The sequence below is a fragment of the Leptonychotes weddellii genome, chromosome 5 (assembly GCF_054177405.1).
Source record: "Leptonychotes weddellii isolate Sample4059 chromosome 5, ASM5417740v2, whole genome shotgun sequence".
Taxonomy (NCBI): Eukaryota; Metazoa; Chordata; class Mammalia; order Carnivora; family Phocidae; genus Leptonychotes; species Leptonychotes weddellii.
In genome coordinates, this window is record NC_138373.1 from 70,334,806 (window position 1) to 70,355,172 (window position 20,367).

The 20,367-nt window shown below is 41.6% G+C and overlaps 2 long non-coding RNA genes across 2 annotated transcripts in view; one reads left to right on the forward strand and one right to left on the reverse strand.

The window, feature by feature from the left end:
- Positions 1–393: 393 nt before the first annotated feature.
- Positions 394–8,860, forward strand: LOC145721709 (uncharacterized). Its single transcript, XR_014145561.1, has 3 exons — positions 394–529; positions 2,525–2,601; positions 8,324–8,860. It is a non-coding gene; the product is annotated as an uncharacterized LOC145721709 (long non-coding RNA).
- Positions 7,027–20,367, reverse strand: part of LOC145721708 (uncharacterized) — a 67,184-nt gene continuing 53,843 nt past the window's right edge. The window contains exons 4-6 of the long non-coding RNA XR_014145560.1: positions 17,490–17,597; positions 8,557–8,630; positions 7,027–7,189 (exon numbers count right to left, since the gene is read on the reverse strand). This is a non-coding gene — a long non-coding RNA (uncharacterized LOC145721708). The remainder of the gene's footprint in view (positions 7,190–8,556; positions 8,631–17,489; positions 17,598–20,367) is intronic.

The window sequence follows — 20,367 nt, forward strand, 5'->3', positions numbered from 1 at the left end:
CCCGGGCCCCTGTCCCTCCCCCAGGGCTCTTAATTGGCTGGCTTCTCTGCTTGAGGCCTGGCCTCATCCTCAGAATGCTGCCCCCTCCCCTACCTGGCCTGGGCTCTGGAGGTTAATGAGGCCGCTGTCAGCAGTCATAGCTTTCTGCTTGGGGAGTGTGGACCCTTGTGCCTCCTGAGTGTGTGGGCCACTTTTTGCACGTTTTTTCCTGATTCTTACTTCTCTGAATTTCTATTTTCTGAACCCAAGCTAAGATGCATGGCCTGACAAAGATCTCTCTGATGCTTTGGGCTTAAGGTTAACAATGACAGTAGCTTCTATTTAAACTATTGACTTTGAATGTCTATTTTGCTGAGCACCTTATGTGTGTGTTTCAATTGCTCCCACAGGAACCACGTAAGGAAATGAGGTTCAGAGACATTTAGCGAGTCGTCTAAGGTCACCCACCCAGTAAGTGACAGAGCTTGGATTGCCATCTTGCCCTGACTCCAGCACTCTCATTCTCTACCATGACACTAAACTCAGAGATGTGAGTATGGACTCTGCCAACAGTCACGTATCATTTTGAGGCCAAAAGACTGGCATTTCCCAGACCTTTTTTTTTTTTTTCAGCTTTTTTACACTGTAAGTTTTTAATCATACAGAAAAACCACAGAATAGGAAATGAGCTCCCAGCCCCCAGGTCCAACAATTACCAACATTTTGCCTTCAAATGCCTACTTACTTCATCTATCCATTTCTTCTTTCTCTTTTTTTTTTTCTATAGTACTTTAAAGAAAATTCCTGACGTTGTGTCATTTCTCCCTAAATACTTCCATATGTAGCTCTAAAGAGGGGAAAGGAGAGTGGAAGGAGCGATTTCTTACAGAATCACAAAACTAAACACCTCACACAGATAAACATTTCTTCATATCACCCAATACCCAGTTCAGCTCTAATTTTTCCTCCTGTCTCAAAAATGCCTCTTTACATTCGGCTTGTTTAACTTAGGTTACAAATAAGATGCACGTACCGCATTTGGTTTCATGTCTCCTAAGCTTCTTAATTTACACTTTCATCCTTTCTTTTTCTTTTCCATGTCACTGATTATTAAAGAAACTATGTCCATTGTCTGGACGAATGCTTCACAATCTGGATTTGCTGGATTGCTTCCGTGGGGCGTATTTGACTTGTTCCTCTATCTCCCGTGTTTCCTGTAAAGGTCTAGCTCCAAAAGCTTGAGAGGTTCATTTAATCAGCAAGAACACCACACAGATGGTGCAGTGTACTTCCTATTGCATCCCTTCAGGCACATAGTACCTGATTGTCCTATTTTATTTTATTTTATATTTCAAGTAATCTACACACCCAACGTCGGACTCAAACTCACAACCCCAAGATCAAGAGTCGCATGCTCCACAGACTGAGCCAGCCAGGCACCCCTCTGGTTGTCCAATTATAGTGTAGAGAAACATCAATGTGTTTGGATGGCTCCCAGATATTTTGATGGCTTATAGACATGAAAGAGAATATTTAAATTCCATATTGTCTTAGATTATCTGGGCTATTTGCTATGTTCTCTTTTTTAAAACTTTTTTTTAAGATTTTATTTATTTATTTGTCAGACAGAGAAAACACAAGCAGGGAGTGAGGCAGGCAGAGGGAGAAGCAGGTTCCCCACTGAGCAAGGAGCCCCATGCGGGACTCTGGGATCATGACCTAAGCCAAAGACAGATGCTTAACAACTGAGCCACCCAGGTGCCCCTGGACGATCTGCTATATTCTCTTGAATGGCAGGTTTAAAGACTAATCTGTGTTATATGAGAAAACCACCATTTTTCAGCTTCAATAGAGCTGCAGCCTTTGGGGTCCAAAAGCCTCCTTTGTGTAGGGAAGAAGAGTCACTCCCAAGGTGTTGTAGAAGAGCTGCCCATGTATAGGGGTCAGCAGCTTTTCCCTTGAATGCTATCTTGTGGGTGCGGACCACATTCATGAGTTAACAGCCCAGGAATTAGAAAGTGCCTGGCTGACTGGCATTGGAGTGGCGTCACAGAGAAGTATGGGAAGCATGGCATCACAGAGACAGGAAGTATGGACCGAGTCAAGAAAGAGCCAGGCACAGACCCTGTGTGCTGAGGGAGGCAGCTGGAGGAAGTAGCTGGAGCACAGAACATGGAGAACTTCTGATACTCTTGGAGAAAGTAAGCAGGGGAGACAATAAGTTGGCAGAACTTGGACAAAGGAAGTGCCAAATTAAAGACTCTAGGCAAGGAACTCTAGCAAATATTGAGGAATGCTTGGGACTTGGGGATTGTATTTGGGACCAGCCAGAAGAGACTTAGAATCATGGAGTCCTCAGACTGGAGGGTCCTATAAATCTCCAGTCCAACCCCCTGCTTTTGCAGATAAAGACATTAGGGTTCAAAAAAGAGGAGCCACTTATTGAAGGTGACACAAAGCTACAGTTGGGACAAGAAGCTAGTTGCCTGTTCTCACCAAGCCCCTCCCATCTCCCTGCTCTGCACTATGCTTCTTCCTCAAGTAGCAGTGGCCCTTCCTGGAGACATCCAGCTGGCCGGAGGTGGAAGAGGTCTGCACTGAGAAGCCAGACTTCATTTGTTGGTAAGCCAGTTTAAGCCGAATTTCTGTGACTAAGCCATTTGACCATAATTTGCTTAAGTCTTTTTCTTTTAAAGATTTATTTATTTATTTGAGAGAGAACATGCACATGTGGTGGGGGAGAGGGGCAGAGGGAGAGAGAATCTCCAGCAGACGTCACGCTGAACACGGAGCCGACTTGGGGCTCGATCTCATGACCTGAGCTGAAATCAAGAGTTGGATGCCTAAACAACTGAGCCACCCAGGTGTCCCTGTAACTATTATGTTCTAATTGTCAAAATTATTATTCAGTATTAGGTTATAATAACAATTATTAGTAGTACAATTGATCAAGACAACATAAAATATTACAACATAAAATATTACACAATTCAATAAGAAAAGAAACTTTTAATAAAAGGTAGCAATACATACCATATCCTGGTCATAAAACAAACCTCAACAAATTGAAAAGAATTGAAATAATATAGACTGTGTTCTCCAGCCAAGTGGAATCACACTAGAAATCAATAACAGGAAAATATCAAAACACTTCTACATAATCCATGGGAAGAGAGGAAGTCTCAAGGGAAATCCAAAAATACATTGAACTGAAAGGAAATGAAATACAGCATATCAAAAGTTATGGGACACAGCTAAGCAGGGCTGAGAGGAAAATATGTAGCACTAAATCCTTATTTTAGAAAAGAGGAAAGTCCCATATCAATAACAAAATCCCCCACCTCAAGACCCTAGGAAATGAAGAGCAAATAAACCCATGGGCAAGCAGAAGGAATAAAATGATAAAGGTAAGAAGAGAAATCAATGAAATTTAAAAATGGAAAAGCAATAAAGAAAATTTGTAATATAAAGAGCTGATTCTTTAGAAAGATTAATAAAATTGACAAACCTCCAGCAAGACTGACAAAGAAGAAAAAATAATGAGAGAGAGAAAAGACACAAATGATCAATATCAGGAATGAAAGTGGGGATATCACTACAGAGTCTGAAGACATCAAAATGATATTAAAGGAATTCTAGGAACAATTCTACTATCATAAACTTAACAACTTAGATGAAATGGATCAATTTCTCAAAAACCACAAACTTACAAATAATTATAAAAAATTATAAATCACCCAATATGAAGGAGATAATCTGAAAAACCCTATGACAATTAAGAATTCATAATTTTCCCCCCTCCCCAAATCTCCAGACCCAGATGGCTCAGTGGAGAAAGTTACCAAACATTTAAAGAAGAATTAATACCAATTCTATACAATCTCTTTCAGAAAATAGAAGAGGAGGAAACACATTCTAGTTCATTTTATGAAGATATGATTATCAAGATACCAAAACTAACCAAAGATGAAAGAACAGAAGAGAGAAAGAAAGAAAGAGACAGAGAAAGAAAGAAAGAAAGAAAGAAAGAAAGAAAGAAAGAAAGAAAGAAAGAAAGAAAGAGAGGGAGGGAGGGAGGAAGGAAGGAAGGAAGGAAACTATAGACCAATAAACCTCATAAATATAGACAAACATTCTTAATAAAATATTAGCAAATAGAATTCAATGACATGTAAAAAAAATTATACACCATTACTAAGTGGGGTTTATTCCAGAGATGCAAGGCTCGTTCAATATTTTTAAATCATAATGTAATCAACCATATTAAAAAGTAAAAGAAAAAAACACATGTGATCATATCAACCAATGCAGAAAAAGCATTTGGCAAATCAGTATCCACTCAAAATAAAAACTTTCAGGAAAAAAGAAAAGGAATAGGGAGGAACTTCCTCAACTCGATGAAGAAAATCTACAAAACACCTCCACCTAACATCGTAGTTAAAAGTGAAAGACTAAATGCTTTCCTCCTAAAATTGGGAACATGTTAGGCAATGATGTCTGCTTTCACTGCAATATAAGCTCTTGCCAGGGCAATAAAGCAAGAAAAAGAAATAAAAATCATATAGATCAGAAAAAAGAAATAAAATTACTCACATTTGCAGATCACATGATTGTTTATGAAGAAAATTCCAAGGAATCTACAGAAGACTACTTAGAACACACAAATGAGTTTGGCAAGGTCACAGACTATGAGATAATCATATAAAAATCAATAAATTGTTTCTCATATACTGTAAATAGGCAAGTGGGCACCCAAATAAAAAATATAATACCATGATACAATTGATCAAAAAGCCAAAATACTGATGTATAAATCTAACAAAACATGCACAGGATGTGTAGGCCTAAAATTATACAATGCTGATGAAAGAAATCAGTAAGATCGAAATGGAGAGACATGCTGTGTGTATGTACTGAAAGAATCAACACAGCAAATATATCAATTGTCTCCAAATTGTTATACAGGTACAACACACTTCTTATCAAAATCTCAACAAGATTTTTGGCAAGTAGTCACAAGATTATTCTAAAATTTACACGGAAAGGCAAAGGAACTAGAACAGCCAGAACAATTTTAAGAAAAAGAAATTGGGAAAAACCATTCTCCCTGATTTGGAGATTTACTTTATAGGTACAATAAATCAATAATCAAGACTGTGTGTTATTGGTGGAAGAATAGACATAGAGATTAATAGAACAGAACAGAAAACACAAAAATAGACCCACACCATGTGTCCAACTCTTTTTTGTCAAAGGTACAAAAGCCACACAGTGGAGAAAAGATAGCCTTTTCAACAAATGGTGGTGGAGCAATTGGGTAGTCTTAGATATATTAAAAACAAAACAAACAGAACAACAACAACAACAAAAAATCAACTTAAGTTTCACATGTTATACAAAAATTAACTCAAGATGGATCATGGATTTAACTGTAAATTATAAAACTATAAAATTTTTAGGAAAAAAAATCACAAGGATCTAGGACTAAGCAAAGAGTTCTTAGACATAAAACGGAAAGTGTGATCCATAAAATGAAAAACTGAAATTAGACTTTATCAAAATTTAAAACTTTTGCTCTGCAAAAGACCCTGTGAAGAGGATAAAAAGTCAAGCTAAAGATAGGAAGAAAATATTTGCAAACTGACAGAGTACTTCATATCTAGAATGTATAAAGAACTCCCAGAACTTAACACTAAAAAGAAAGCAAACAATCCAATTAGAAAATGGGCAGAAGACATGAAAATGTATTCTATCAAAGAGAATATACAGACAGCAAATAAGCACTTGGAAATTTATTCAATATCATTAGCCATAAAGGAAATGCAAGTATAATCATGAGATATCATTACCGACTCTTCAGAATCGTTAAAATAAAGTACACTTGAATCAAGAAGGTAAAGATATTCTTTCTCACCACTCCAATTCGACGTCATACTGGAAGTCCCAGTTAATGCAATAAAACAAGAAAGAAAGTAAAAGATACACATATTCAGAAGGAAGAAATAGAACTTTCTTTGTTTACAGATGACATGATTATTTATGTAGAAAATCCCAAAGAATTAACAAAATAAAACCTTCTGGAACTAATAAATGATTATAAAGAGGTTGCAGGATACAAGGTTAACATACAAAAGTCAATTGCTTTCCTATATACCAGCAATGAATGTTTATAATTGAAAAATTAAAAATCACCACCATTTACATTAGCACTCCTCAAAATGAAATACTTAGATATAAATCTAAGAAAATGTATAAGAGATGTATATGAAGAAAAATACAAAACTCTGACAAAAGAAATCAAAGATCTAAAAAAGTGAAGAGATATTCCATATTCATAGATGGGAAGACTCAATGTTGTTCAAGTATCAAAGTTCTTCCCAAATGGTCTATAGATCCAACACAATCCCACTCAAAATCCCAGCAAGTAATTTTGTGGATATCCACAAACTGATTCTAAGTTTATATGGAAAGACGAAAAAGCCAGCATAGCCAACACAATATTGAAGAAGAACAAAGTCAGAAGATGGACACTACCTGACTTCAAGACCTACCATAAAAGCTACAGTAATCAAGACAGTGTGGTGTTGGTGAAAGTATACACAAATAGACCAGTGGAACAAAATAGAGAGACCTATACAAATATAGTCAACTGATCTCTGGCAAAAGACCAATGGAAATTCAATGGAAAAAAAGAGTATTTTCAACAAATATTGCCGAGAACAATTGGACATCTACATGCAAAAAAAATGTAATCTAGACACAGACCTTATAACTTCCACAAAAATTAACTCAAAATGGATCATAAACCTAAATGTAAAAACAGAACTATAAGACTTCTACAAGATAACCTGAGGAAAATCTACATGACATCGTATTGGACCATGACTTTTGGATATAACACCAAAAGCACAATCCATGAACAAAAAAATCTGGTAAGTCGGACTTAATTTAAATTAAGAACTTCTATTCTGTGAAAGACACTGTTTTTTTTTTTTAAAGATTTTATTTATTTATTTATTTATTTATTTATTTATTTGAGAGAGAGAGAGAGAGAGAAACAGCATGAGAGGGGATAGGGTCAGAGGGAGAAGCAGGCTCCCCGCCGAGCCGGGATCCCGATGCGGAACTCGATCCCAGGACTCCAGGATCATGACCTGAGCCGAAGGCAGTCGCTTAACCAACTGAGCCACCCAGGCACCCCTGAAAGACACTGTTAAGAGAATGGAAATCCAAGTCAGAGACTGGGAGAAAATCTTTGCCAACATACATCTGATAGAGGGCTGTTATCTAAAATATACAAAAAAATTCTTAAAACCCAACAATAGGAAAACAAACAATACAATTAAAAAGTGGGCAAAAGATCTCACACCTCACCAAAAAATATATATAGTTACAAATAAACATAAAAATGTGTTCAACATAATACATCATTAGGGAAATGTAAATTTAAAAAACAGTTACTATGTACCTATTAGAATGGTTAAAACCCCTAACACTGACAACACCAAAGGCTAGCCAGGAGATTGAACAATAGGAACTCTCATTCATTGCTGGTAGGAATGCAAAATGGTACAGCTACTTTGTAAGACATGCTGGCATATTCTTGCAAAGCTAAAGGTAGTCTTGCCATACAATCCAGTAATTGCACTCCTTGGTATTTACCCAAATGAATTGAAAACTTATGTTCACACAAAACTCTGTGCACAAATGTTTATAACAGCCTTATTCATAATTGCCAAATAATGAATGTCCCTCGATGGGTGATTGAATAAATAAATGGTGGTACATCCATACAGTGGATTATTATTCAGTGTTGAGAAGAAATAAGTTATCAAGACATGAAAAGAGAAACCTCAAAATCATATTGCTAAGTGAAAGAAATCAATCTGAAACGACTACATGCTGGATGATTCTAAATATATGACATTCTAAAAAGGCAAAACTATGAAGACAGTTAAAAGATCATTGTTTGTAAGGGATTTGAGGGGAGAAAGGGAGGGTGCACAGGAATTTTTAGGGCAATGAAGCTATTTTGTACACTGTATCTTGATACTGTAATGGGCAAAGTATAACATTATGCATTTATTAAAACCCAAAGAACTTTAAAAGAAGAGTGAATCCTAATGTAAAATATGAACATTAGTTAGTAACAATGTATCAATATTTGCTTATCAATTTTAACAAATGTACCACATTAATGTAATATGTTAATAATAGGGGAAATTGCTGAGGAGGGGAGGTGAAGGGGGAGAGGGAATATGTCTGTGGAAATTTCCTGTATTCTGTTCAATTTTTCTGAAGTCTTTTAGTGCTCTAAAGAATAATGTATATTATTTTTTTTAAGGTGCAGTCTCCCATAAAGAAGAATTCCAAAAAATTTATGTGGGAACCTCCCTCAAAGAGGTGGAGATTAACCACCTAACCCCTTGAGGGTGGTCTGCCCTTGGTAACTTGCTTCTGAAGAGTAAACAAACTATGGGAAGGGAGAAACAGAGTAACTTGACAGTGGAGAAAGCTAACAGACACTCCCTCACCCGGCTGATCAAGTTTGACATCATCCGTCATGATCGCAAGTACCTTTGGTAGGACGTGATGGCGATGGCACTTCACCTTTCTGGCAATCCTCCCCAAACCCACGACCTCAGTCTGACCTTGAGAAAAACGAAACAAATCCACATCGAAGGATATTCTATAAAATACCTGGCCAGCACCCTCTAAAATTGTTAAGGTCTTCAAAAACAAGGGAAATCTGAGAAACTGTTACAGACCAGAGAAGGCTAAGGAGATATGAGAGAGAAAAGTAATGTGGTAGCCTGGGTGGAATCCCCTAATGCAAAAAAAAAAAACTAATTAGGGACAAACTAATGAAATCTAAATAAACTGTGGCATTTGGTTAAAAGTGATGTGTCGATGTTGGTTCCTTAGTTGTGACAAGGGGACCAGACAGATGTGCCATGTGAACAATAGGGGAAATTGAGTGAGGGGTGCATGGAACTCTCTGTTCTATCTTTGCAACTTTTCTATCTAAACTGATTCTAAGATTTAAAGTCTACTACAAAATAATGTGTTTAAAAAAAGTAAAACCACTGACTGCCAGTGAAGATGCAGAGAAACTGGATGCCTCATACATTGCTGGTGGAAATGAAAAAGGGGACAAGTCACTCTGGAAGACCGTTTGGCAGTTTTTGAAAAATTAAATATGCAACTACTACGTGATCCCACAATTGCACTCCTGGATATTTATGCCAGAGAAATGAAAACGTATAGTCACCTGTATGTAAGTATTTATAGAGGCTTTACTTTTAATAGCTCCCGACTGAAAACAGCCCAGGTGTCCTTCACTGTGTGAATGGTTCAACAGATTGTAGTACATCCGTACCTTGGCGTATCACTCAGCAATAAAAAGGAACAGACTACTGATACACACAGCAGCCTGAATAAATCTCCAGGAAACATAGGTGAGTGAAAAAAAGCCAATCCCCAAAGGTTGCATAGTTCATGATTCTATTATAGAACATTCTCAAAATGACAAAATAACAGAAATAGAGACCAAATTAGTGATTAAGGAGGGGTAGGATGGAAGAAAGGTAGAATCCTCATGATAATGGAAATATTCTGTATCTTGCCTATATCAATATCAATGTCCTGGTAATGATATTGTGCTATATAGTGTTGCAAGATGTTACCATTGGATAAAAGCTACCCAGGATGTCTGTGCATTATTTCTTACAACTGCATGTAACTCTATTTCCTCCAAATAAGTCCAATTAAGAATTTTTTACTCAAAAATTATTTCTTAATGAAAGAGCTAAGGCTTTAATTTTTAATTACTTTCTGTAGCCTTGCATGATATTACTTGTTATTAGAATTAGACAGGGAGCAGTATCTATTTTATTCCTGCTTTTCATTTTTATAGAAGTAGTGCTGGGAAACTTTGTTCACATAAATAAGTTTGGAAGGAGTTTTATTATAGCAATATGATTTAACTCTCTGAACTCTTTCCAAGTTCTATGCCAAAAATAACATACTGCTCTATCATCAAGAATTATTTTTAATAATCTATCAGCTGACAACTCGATTAGGTCCTCCTCTGATATTGTTGAAAGCAAAGAATTGGAAAACATCTGACCTGCAAATACCTAGTGTCCAGTCTTTGCAGTCATTAACTTTCTCTGTTTCTGAAGAGTCACCTAAAATGCTTTACCAAGACTCATCAAAAGATTAAGTATCCTTGTTATTCTTTTTCTTGGAGGCACCTTCTAATTCGATATACTTAGAAAGAGTAAGATAAATTGAAATAGTGTTAATTTCAGTACACATTTGCCAAAAACCTTTATAAAATTATTTTACATTATAGTATGCTTAATTTTTATTGTTGCCAAACTTTTCAAAGACGTAGATTTTTTTTAATTTAAGCTTCAGATTTAACACAGTTTATGAACAACATCCACAATCATTCACAAACATTCACAAATCATAGCCTAATCATTGAAGGCAGTCATCATTGTAAAATTAATCATCCAGGGTAGATTTAATCTCTGTCCAAACAAACAAACAAGAAAAACACCCCACTTAGTCTTCATTTTTTAATCCAAATCAATGTGTGTTAACATATGTCCTTGTGACAAACATTCTACATTCTAATTCTAAGATGATAGAAAGAGAGAGTGAGAGAGTTTGAAATCTTACCATGAATTTGTCATTTATCACCTGGTTGTAGTAATGCACCACCACCTTGAATATTTCCTATCTTCACTCACTTTATTTTTATGGAATTTGCATGGTGGCAGTATTTTCTTTGACAATCATTAGGGTATGGATGAGGAGATTCATTATACAAAAAAAAAAATCACATTTGCTAGCTCACTGTGCAATAAATCTGAATTCAAAATATCTTCCAAATGAGACAAAGTACCCCATTTCTAATGCCATGCTTTGCCCTTAACAGAAATATGTATAAGATGGAAAGACACAAAGCTTTAGAGATTTATGTTGTCTTCCTTAATATTTTCAGTTGCCCCTTGATGCCATGGAGGTTTTTATACTTGGCCCAATGCACCATAGTCAGTTTTGGGATGAATAAAATTTTTTTTTCTTTTTTATAAAGTGAGCTAAGGGCTATTGAGAAAGAACAGGCAAGACCAGAGAACCAGCCAATGCAGGTGCGTTGAGCAGATCAACTTTAGGGAAGGGTTGAAAAGGAATTGAGGATCTGGAAATTGATTCCCTTAAGTTAATTCATGCCTGAATATCCTTTGGAAAGTCTTCCTGTCTCCTCAGGCACACTCACACTCCAGTTGGTAAACCATTATTTTCCCTTCCTGCCACCCACACACAGATGCAGGTGTATGGAGACCTAGAATGTTATCTGAACCTAAACACTTTCTTGCCCATCATTTCAGCACTGTTTGAGCCCTAACCAATGAACATATCTTGTTGGGTAACCAGTGCTGAATTTATACTTAGTGCAATGGTGAGGTACTAAGAAAGAGAAGCCAAATGGCTTCAGGAAGCAATAGTCCATGACAAGAGGCCAGAGAGCCATGCATGAAGCAAACACACCCACACATGAAAGGTGCTTTAGAATATGGCAAAAATATTTATACTTCTTATTGAAAGGGAGGTAGGAGACTGCTAGAGGGGTTGAAGGAACTGGAAATAAGGGATCTCAAAGATTGGGGAGATATCAGGAGGAGTTGCATTTGTTTCAGGGATTCAGAAATAAGCACAAATGAATTTTGATAGGGTAGGCAAGGCCAGTGGACTGATACCTTTTAAAAATGTCCACAGCTATCCCTTGGTAAATAAAAATGTTTGTCATTCTTTCCTATTCATACGTAATATTTTGTTTTTGAGCACGACTTCTAAATTCAATGATAAGAGAGAGAGGGAGAGATACAGGGATAGAGAGAAAGACGGAGAGAACGAGAGAAAAGAAAAAAGAAAAGAAGAGAGGCATGGAGGAATGAAAGAAGGAAAGAAGGAAGGAAGACAACCAATTGGCCATATCCTTAGAATTTCAGCTCAATTTCTAGACTGCTGGTAGTCAGATGTATTAATTTATACTAAAGTGTTAATGGCTTATACCAGGTATACCCTTCAGGTCAAAGATCCCCTCCAGTTCAAGCGCTCTGTGAAATGTTATATACATTAAGGAATCAAAGTTAAAGAAAAAAGGAATAATAAAAAAGGAAGATTAGAGTAAAGGACTGAGGGGAGACTACTGGTCCTCCTCACTCAGGCAATCCAATCAGGAAACTCTATGCAGTAGCAATAACTTACTAAGTACACCAATGGGTCCATTAGATACCATCTGCCAGTAGATGGCGGTCTTCATATTAACTGACTTCACCAGACAGGCCCTCCTTTCTACAAGATTGTATTTGTAGGGTTGGTTAGCTTAATGCCTAGGTGCAGTAGGAAGCTACCTGCACATTGTGAGTTGGAGAGCCCTGGGTAAAATCTCCACCTGCTCAAAATTAACTTCTTCACTGACCCTGCCATTTATGTCTAAAATTCAAATTTATCCAACCCTTGCGGTCAGGGGGGCGGGCATGGCAGGCAGGAAGGGGAACTGAGGTTAGTCATTAACACTTTAGCAGGAACTAATATGGTATTTTAACTCAGGAGAGAAAAGACCTTGAAAAAGTATTTTAAAGGACTGGTAAGTTCTAAAAAGAGGATCTGCACAGCTTTGGTTAGTTGTTTAGGTAGGGCATTCTATATTGTAAGCTGGAGTAGCATGTAGGCACCTGAGTTACAGCCTTAAAAAAAAAAAGGTAGGAAGAAAATAAATGGTAGATTGGAGCAGATCAGTTTTGCCTGAGATCAGACCTGGTCTCCCCATATTGTTTCCTTCAGCTCCCATCTCACAATGGTAGACGGAAACCCCAAAGTTCTGCTGAAAAGTCCATAAAGCTTCTCACACCTTGGCTGTGTCCAGAGACTAGATAATTCCTTGTCACTTTACTCTGTTGCCCACGGTCCTGGATTCATTTGGACCAGCACTTTTTCATCTCTAGGATGGCCCAAGAAGTGAGGGGACATGACAAAGAGGGATTATTCAAAGAGGGCCAAGACAGTGGGACACTTGAAACTGGTACGGTCCCTGCCCCATGGCACACTGGAGAAGACAGGACCTAGTCAACAAGATACTGTCTTCAAAGACGTCAATGGCTGTCGTGTGAAATGTGTCAGACACGTTCTGTGCAAGCCCCCAGGTAGAACCAGATGGGTAGAGAAACTGATCACAATGCGATGTAAGGAAAATTTCACCTTCTGTGATGATGATTATATAATAATAGTAGTCCTAATCATAATAACTCACAAGTGTTGATCCATCACGGTGAAAAACTCATTGTGTTTCACATGCCTGATCTCATTTAATAATTACAGCATTTCTGTGAAGTGGGTGTTATCACAATCACCATTTACGGATGAGGAAACAAAGGTAAAGAGGAGTGAAGTAACATGCTAAGGGTGAACATTTAACCACTGGTGAGGCCCCTCCTTCCTTAGATTGAATGGGCTGACCTGAGAGACAGCAAGTGCCCCCCTACAGCAGCACTGAAGCAGAGGTGGGGGATATTGGGCAGGAATGCTGTCAAGGAGACACATTAGATTCAAGGATCTTAAATGCCCTCCCAACCCTTAGGGCATATGGGTCATTCAGTCATTCACAGACATGCGTAGAGTGCAGGCAGTGTGCTAGGCATGATGAGAGATCATGTAACCAAAAGAGGGGAAGAAGGGAGTGAGGAGAGGGAGGGGATAGAGGAGAACCTTCTAAGCAGTTAAACAATTAACTTTTTTTTTTTAGTACAAATGTGAGAGCTATGATCTCATAGAAGTGGAGAAGTGCTATATAATGGGGAATATGATCTAGGCTAAGCAATCAAGGGAGGTGACATTTAAGCTGTGACATAAAAGCTGAGTAAGAGATACTCAGCAAACAAGTAGGGAACAAGGAGGGGAGAGAGTTTCAGGCAGAGGGAACAGCTTATACCAAAGTCCCAAAGCAGAAAGACCTTGGTTCTCTTGAGGCTCAGAAAGGTCAGGGTGGCTGGAGTCAGAGTGGGAAAGGGGAGCGGGTCTGAAATCATATGGCGAAGTAAGCCGGAGGGACCATATGGTGCAAGCAATTATGAGCCATGTTGAGACTTTGTCCTTAGGTAAGGGGGTGAGGAGCGGGGTGAGGGAGTTATAGGATTTCGAGCAGGGGAGAAAAATGAAGAGTTCTGTTTTCAAAGGCTACTGTAATTGCTTTGTGGACATTGGAATGGAGGGGATGGAGAGAAGATGCTAGGAGACCAGTGAGGAGGTTGGCATAGGAATTGGAAATGGCCCTCTCTCCCAGTGGTTCACAAGGCACCGCCCACACACACCCACTGGTGTGCATCTTCCTGAAGGACAAGGAAACCCAGGAGGGGAAGATGGAAGATAGGCTTGGGACCTACTGTAGGTCTCCACCAGCCCAACCACCAGCAGCTGTCCCTGCTGGTCAACACGCTTGGTGAGGTTTTCAAATCTGCATTCAGCAATTCCCAGTGTTGAGCAGGGCATGCCTGGGGGCTCTTGCGCACCCTTCTATAATCAAGGACAGCTGTCCTGAGCTGTAGCCCCAAGTGTCCACCTCCCACACTGCCCATTGCTATTGGTTCCTCCCCCACCACCCAGAGGAAGGTGTGGGAAGTTGGGGCTGAAGATAAAGAATTCCAGACAGCAGCTAGGGAGTCAAAGAGAAGGAAAATTCATTCGGCGAAGAAAAGTCCCAAATCAGATAATTATTCTAAATGCACAAAAGAGTTAAGAATGGATGCATATTTCATGCAGATTTGGTAAATGATGGTACCGACAAGCCACGTGGTGGGAAGAACAAAGGGCTCTGAATGAGGTCTATTGCTGATTTCTCCCCCAACTTACTGGGTGGCCTTGGATAAGACTTTTGACCTTTCTCTCTCTGTTTCCTCACTCTCAAACAGAGATAATAGTATTTGTCACTTTTATCTTTCAAGGATGCTGTAAACCTCAAGCTCACAAGGAAAGTGTTCTGAAAGTTAAAATCTTGATACAGAAGTGAGGCAGTGGTTTGTTAGGACTGAAAATCAGATGGCAGGCTTGGGAAAGAGCCAGGCTTTGCTCCAGCTGCCCATGATGTCATTTAGTGCTTTTCACTGGAAATCAAGACTTCATGTTCTAGTACATCTTAGGGTCTACAGACCAGAAGCACTTTTCTCCCACTTGCCCCACACTTGTCCCTGTTCCCGCAAACCGCCAGATTCTTAAGACCGTGAGCTGAGACCCTGCCGAAGTATCTTCAATCAAGTTATGGAGCAGCTTTCCCTCTTCTCTGCTGAAGTCATTTAAGAAATCCTTCAAACTCAGTCCGGGACCACCATAAGCCAGTGTTCCAGTGAAGTTTAAGAGAGAGAGGTCTTGAACAATAGGACAGTGAGTGCAGTACAAGTTTTCATTTTGATTTGACTTCTCTGGAAATGATAGAAACCTGACTTCCTTGCTGAAAGCAGCACCCTGTCGTCCCCTGCCCCTTCACCATGGGCACAAGCCCCTGTTGTATTTCTTCAAACATGTACCATGTCTAAACTGTTCCATCCATCTGCTCATTGTCTGCTTCTCCACTAAAAAGAAAGCTTCTGAAGTTGATAACCCAAGTCTGTCTTATTCAATAGACTCAATACTAAGACTATGTCTGGCACATACTAAGTGCTCAGTAAATTTTTGATTGAATGAATGAATGGATGATGATTTTTTTTTAATTTGTATATTGCCTGTTATCTGTCTTCACCCACCAGAATAGGATATCCTCAACACCTAAAACCCCAAGCACTTGAAAAGCATTCTATGAAGGAAGGAAGGAAGGAAGGAAGGAAGGAAGGAAGGAAGGAAGGAAGGGAGGAAGAAGGAAGGAAGAGAGGGAGGGAGGAAGGAAGGAATGCCAGAAGTGAATATAGGCTGAGGAGTCCAGAAAGAATTCCTGGAAGAAAGGGAATGTGAGCTGGTCTTAGAAGGGTTAGTCGAGTTTGGATATATCATCATCATGTTAATCTCATTGTTCTGTGAGATCTGATATTAACAACAATGAATTAACATTATCAGAGGGCTTGTGCGGGGGGCATTATTTGGGGCACTTTATCACAATGTTTTATATCCCAGAGAACATATTTGGACCAGCTTATAAGCCAACCTGAAATAATTTTCTGCATTAAAAAAAAAAAAACAAAAAACGGGTTTGACACATTCTTGTCGTGGAAGTCAACCATTGTTCCAGTGATGCTCTGAGCAGCTGCAGACCAGAGGAAGCCAGAGGAAGCTCCTCCTGCCTGCTGATTAAGCAGCTGGTGGGCTAACAGAGACCACCCCAGGCCCTGCAGCTATCAGCAGCTGCTTGAGCGGATGGAAATTCTACTGCCCATCGAGTCCAACAGATGAGAACAGAGCAAGTGGACTTGGCCACTGGTATGACCTGTGTTTGTCAGCCCTAACGTGGAGGAAGTTTCTGAGCCCCTAAAGGTCAATCAGTTAGCATGGTTCAGATAAGAACTCTTGGGAGTTGCAGCAAGAACTGTGTGCCTGCCATCAGGCACTAGGAGGGCCACCCCACCTGCTGGCCTGGGGAGGTCTATCGGCGTGGCTTTGCTACCAACTTGTTTCCATACTTGCTTCAGCCCCTTGCGAGGCTGCAAAGCCAAACTTCTAGATCCGTCGCGGGTTGGAGGTGAAGGGAGTCAGAGAGATTATTTGGGCCAAACCCCGTGTCTAAGGGATGAGTCGCTCATTTGATGGAGACTGGAGGGTCATTGTCGTGCCCCAGGCCACACAGCCAGCTGATGGCAGCTGAAGAGTCAAGCCTCTTCACCCAAGGGCTACTGCTTTTCTGTCATTTTTGGACTAAAGAGGTTTCTGCAGTATTATTATTAGGGGTTCTGTTGCTTTCTCTTTTTTCAAACAGCAGTCGTCAGTATGTTATTAACCACACTTATGAATAATGTTATCAAGCAAGTCTATGTCAGACTTAGTGCTAAGGGTTTTATTTAAAGTTAACATTAACACTCATGATAATATGCTTTCGTTTATTCAGAAAGATGGAAGTTTCAGGGTGGAAGAATATCTACTGAGTGAACTAACTACCTTGCAGAAATTATAATTTTGCTATAATTTAAAATGTAGTTAATGACTCTCAACACAAAAAACAGACCAGACACAATGGAGTTTTTCTTGGGAGGTAGCACGATAGAATAGAAGATTCTAGGGCTTTGGAAGCAGAAGACTTGTGTTCTAATCTAGATTCTAGACTCCATTGTCTTCTATATGGATGACCTCAGGCACGTTGCTTAACCTCTCTGAGTTTTGGGTCCCTCGTCTTTCAATCGAGGATAATCAAGCGGATGCCATATGCTTTTTACCATGTGACCCTACCGCCCTGGCCACAAAAACTTCCATCAGTGATGGCCTTTTGCTGTCTTCTGTAGAATGTAGGCTGCGAGTCTCACCAATGGGAATGTCCAGATGGGAGAGTCGATAAGCCCTCAGAGCTCCTGACAGGACATGTGAATGAGAGATACTCTTCGAGGATCCAGAGAGTGACATGATCCAGAAGCCTAGAGATAGAGAGAGGGAGGCATAGACGCCATTAGTAAACAGAAACATCATGGGCCAGAAAAGAGGAATGGAAAGAGGATCAGTCATGTGGTGGCAGTGCTGATGATAACTAGTTAAGGGGGTCCAGAGGCATTTGCAAAGAGAAAACAGTAATGGAGGCCATGAGGCAGGAAAAGCCACAGATAGGCAGGCCATGAGGAAGATGGGAAGGGAATGGGGGCGCCTGGGTGGCTCAGTCATTAAGCGTCTGCCTTCAGCTCAGGTCATGATCCCAGGGTCCTGGGATCGAGCCCCGCATTGGGCTCCCTGCTCAGCGGGAAGCCTGCTTCTCCCTCTCCCTCTGCCTGCCGCTCCGCCTGCTTGCGCTCATTCTCTCTCTCTCTCTCTGTCAAATAAATAAATAAAATCTTAAAAAAAAAAAAATGATGGGAAGGGAATGAATCGCAGCCATGCACAGCAGTGGGAGAGGTGGGCCAGCACGCGCGGAAGAGGGCCCTCCACAGAGGGACAGTTCCTGAGTTGCTCTAGGGTCCCTTCGGCTGCTGGGGCCTCCATGGTCTCCTCAGGCAGCTGTGGCCCCACCAATCTCAGCACAGTCTGGCCGCTGCTTTTTAAAACAAGTTCCGGGTATCTTGTAGAGACAGAGAAAAAAAATAAAATGTGGCCTTTCCCCTCAGGGAGTGCTTCATCTCGTTCTTGTAAAAGTAGAGCTAATCCAGAACACACAAAATCAAGGCTGGTAGCTAAACCCACAGGCTTCGTAACTGACCCAAAATGGACTTCACTCCTAGCTCTGCCATGTGCCGATGGTGCAAGCTGGGGAGAAGTGTGTGACTCCTGCAGGGCTCCCCATGTTCCTCTGCAGCACGGGGCTGGGCAGCTTCCATCAACGGACAGCTCCTCCATGAGAGCCCCATCCCGTCCCTACTGTCCTACTTCCCTGCCTTCAGCCTGCGGTCCTGCTGGGACGCCACTCGCCTCTGCTCTGGGAGACGTGGGGAAAGCCGAGGGAGAGAAGATCGGAAAAACAGGTCAAGAAAGGCTGCCCCCAGTTATCACAGGGGAGGAGGACCCAGAGCCCAACTGCATCCACAGAGACTCACAGCAGTCCCCCACCCCCCGGGGACCCATTGGCATCAGGCCACCGTAAGCCGCGCCTTACCCTCCCCGGCACCGGGCCTCTGCGAGCAGCCTCTCCGTGCTGGAGAGGGACGGAGGGACAGGGACGGACGCTCCAGCTGCAGGCAAGTTCCTAGAAAGTCCACTGAAATGGATGTCATTCCTTTGCTGTGAGTAATCAGCCCAACAAAGCCCACTGGTATTTCCGAGTCCGTTCCCAGTGCCCAGAGCCCGGCCCCGCCGCACAGCCACTGCACGAGTGGAATGCAGCTCGCCAGCACTTTGTCCTGGATTTCGCCTTCGGGAAAAGCTCCTGGCCCGGAAGTGGAGAGGCACCCTGAAGGTCACTCCCATCCATGCCCGACCTCTGGGCCTGAGTATTTTAAGACATGGGTGTTTGGGGACCCCCTTTAAGCCATCCGAGTACGGGGACCAGGGGAGAGCAAGGGTGGGGACAGGAAAATGATGGTCCTCATCTCCTTGATCTTCCACTGAAAGGGGCTTCAAGAGAGAGCCGGGCAGAGAAAGGGCAGCTCGGCCTCACAGAGGGGTCTCTGCCCTCCCCAACCCCCCCCCCCCACCTTTCTCCTTCCTCTTCCTTCTTTGGTGTCCTGGATAGGCCCTCCCTGCATTCCTCCATTTCCAGGCCACTCATCAGAAGTCCGTGGCAGCCACCATCCCTGGCTGCATCCAGCTGCAGAGCTGGCCCTGATTCTCTGAGGGGTGGCAGCAGGGGCTCCCCTAACTGAGAGCCCGGGGGCCCGGGGGCCTGGGGGCCTGGGGAGGTGGCATCCCCCTGACTTTTGCCTTAGCTCATTCAGTAGTCACAGCGGCCCCACCCAGAGGTGTTATTACCCATCTTTACCACCGAGGAAACTGAGGCACAGCAAAATTAAATGGCTAGCTCAAGCCCCCACAGCCCGTCTTTCCACTGCCTGGACAAACCACCTGCAAACTCCAGGCCGATTTTAAAAAGACAGCAGCTCTGAGGGCTCCCTGTTCCTCAACCAACCCCCATCCAAAATGAAAGAATGGCACCCACACAGGCCACAAGCCACAGCCCACTGCCCTGCAGCTCCAGCAGGGAAATTCTAAAGTGTCCTCTCCCAAATGGGGCTGCTTGCCTCTCAGCAGAATTTTCAGGCAGGCATTAACGCTTGCCCGAGCCAGCTCCTGGGTGGGAGCATTTCTTCTGCACGCACAGCCTGCTGCAACTTCCCAGCTTCCCCAGGGTGTAAGCAATAGCCCTGGAGGGGGCTGGGAGAGGGGAGCGGGGTCCAGGGGCCAGTGCCCCTCAAACCTGGCATCCTTGTAAACATCCTGATCGTTTTGGATTTACCAGCTCAGAAAAGAAGATTCTTGTAAGCACACAGTTGCCTGTGGTCAGGGGGATGATCTCAAACCGCTTCTAGTTCCTGGGCCAGCAGCCAGCTGCCTTGGATGGTCAGAAGGTGAAATTTGAATGCTGGTGAATGGGGGAACGGAAGTTCAGCAAGGCTGAGTTAAGCCCATTCATGAAAAAGATCTAGTCTCACTTCCTTATTGCCAGGAGTTGTGTGTGGAGGGTGTGTATGCACACTGCTGTCTCACTTATTCCCCACCTTACCCCTTCCTCCCTTCCTTCCTTCCTCCCTCCCTCCCTCCCTCCCT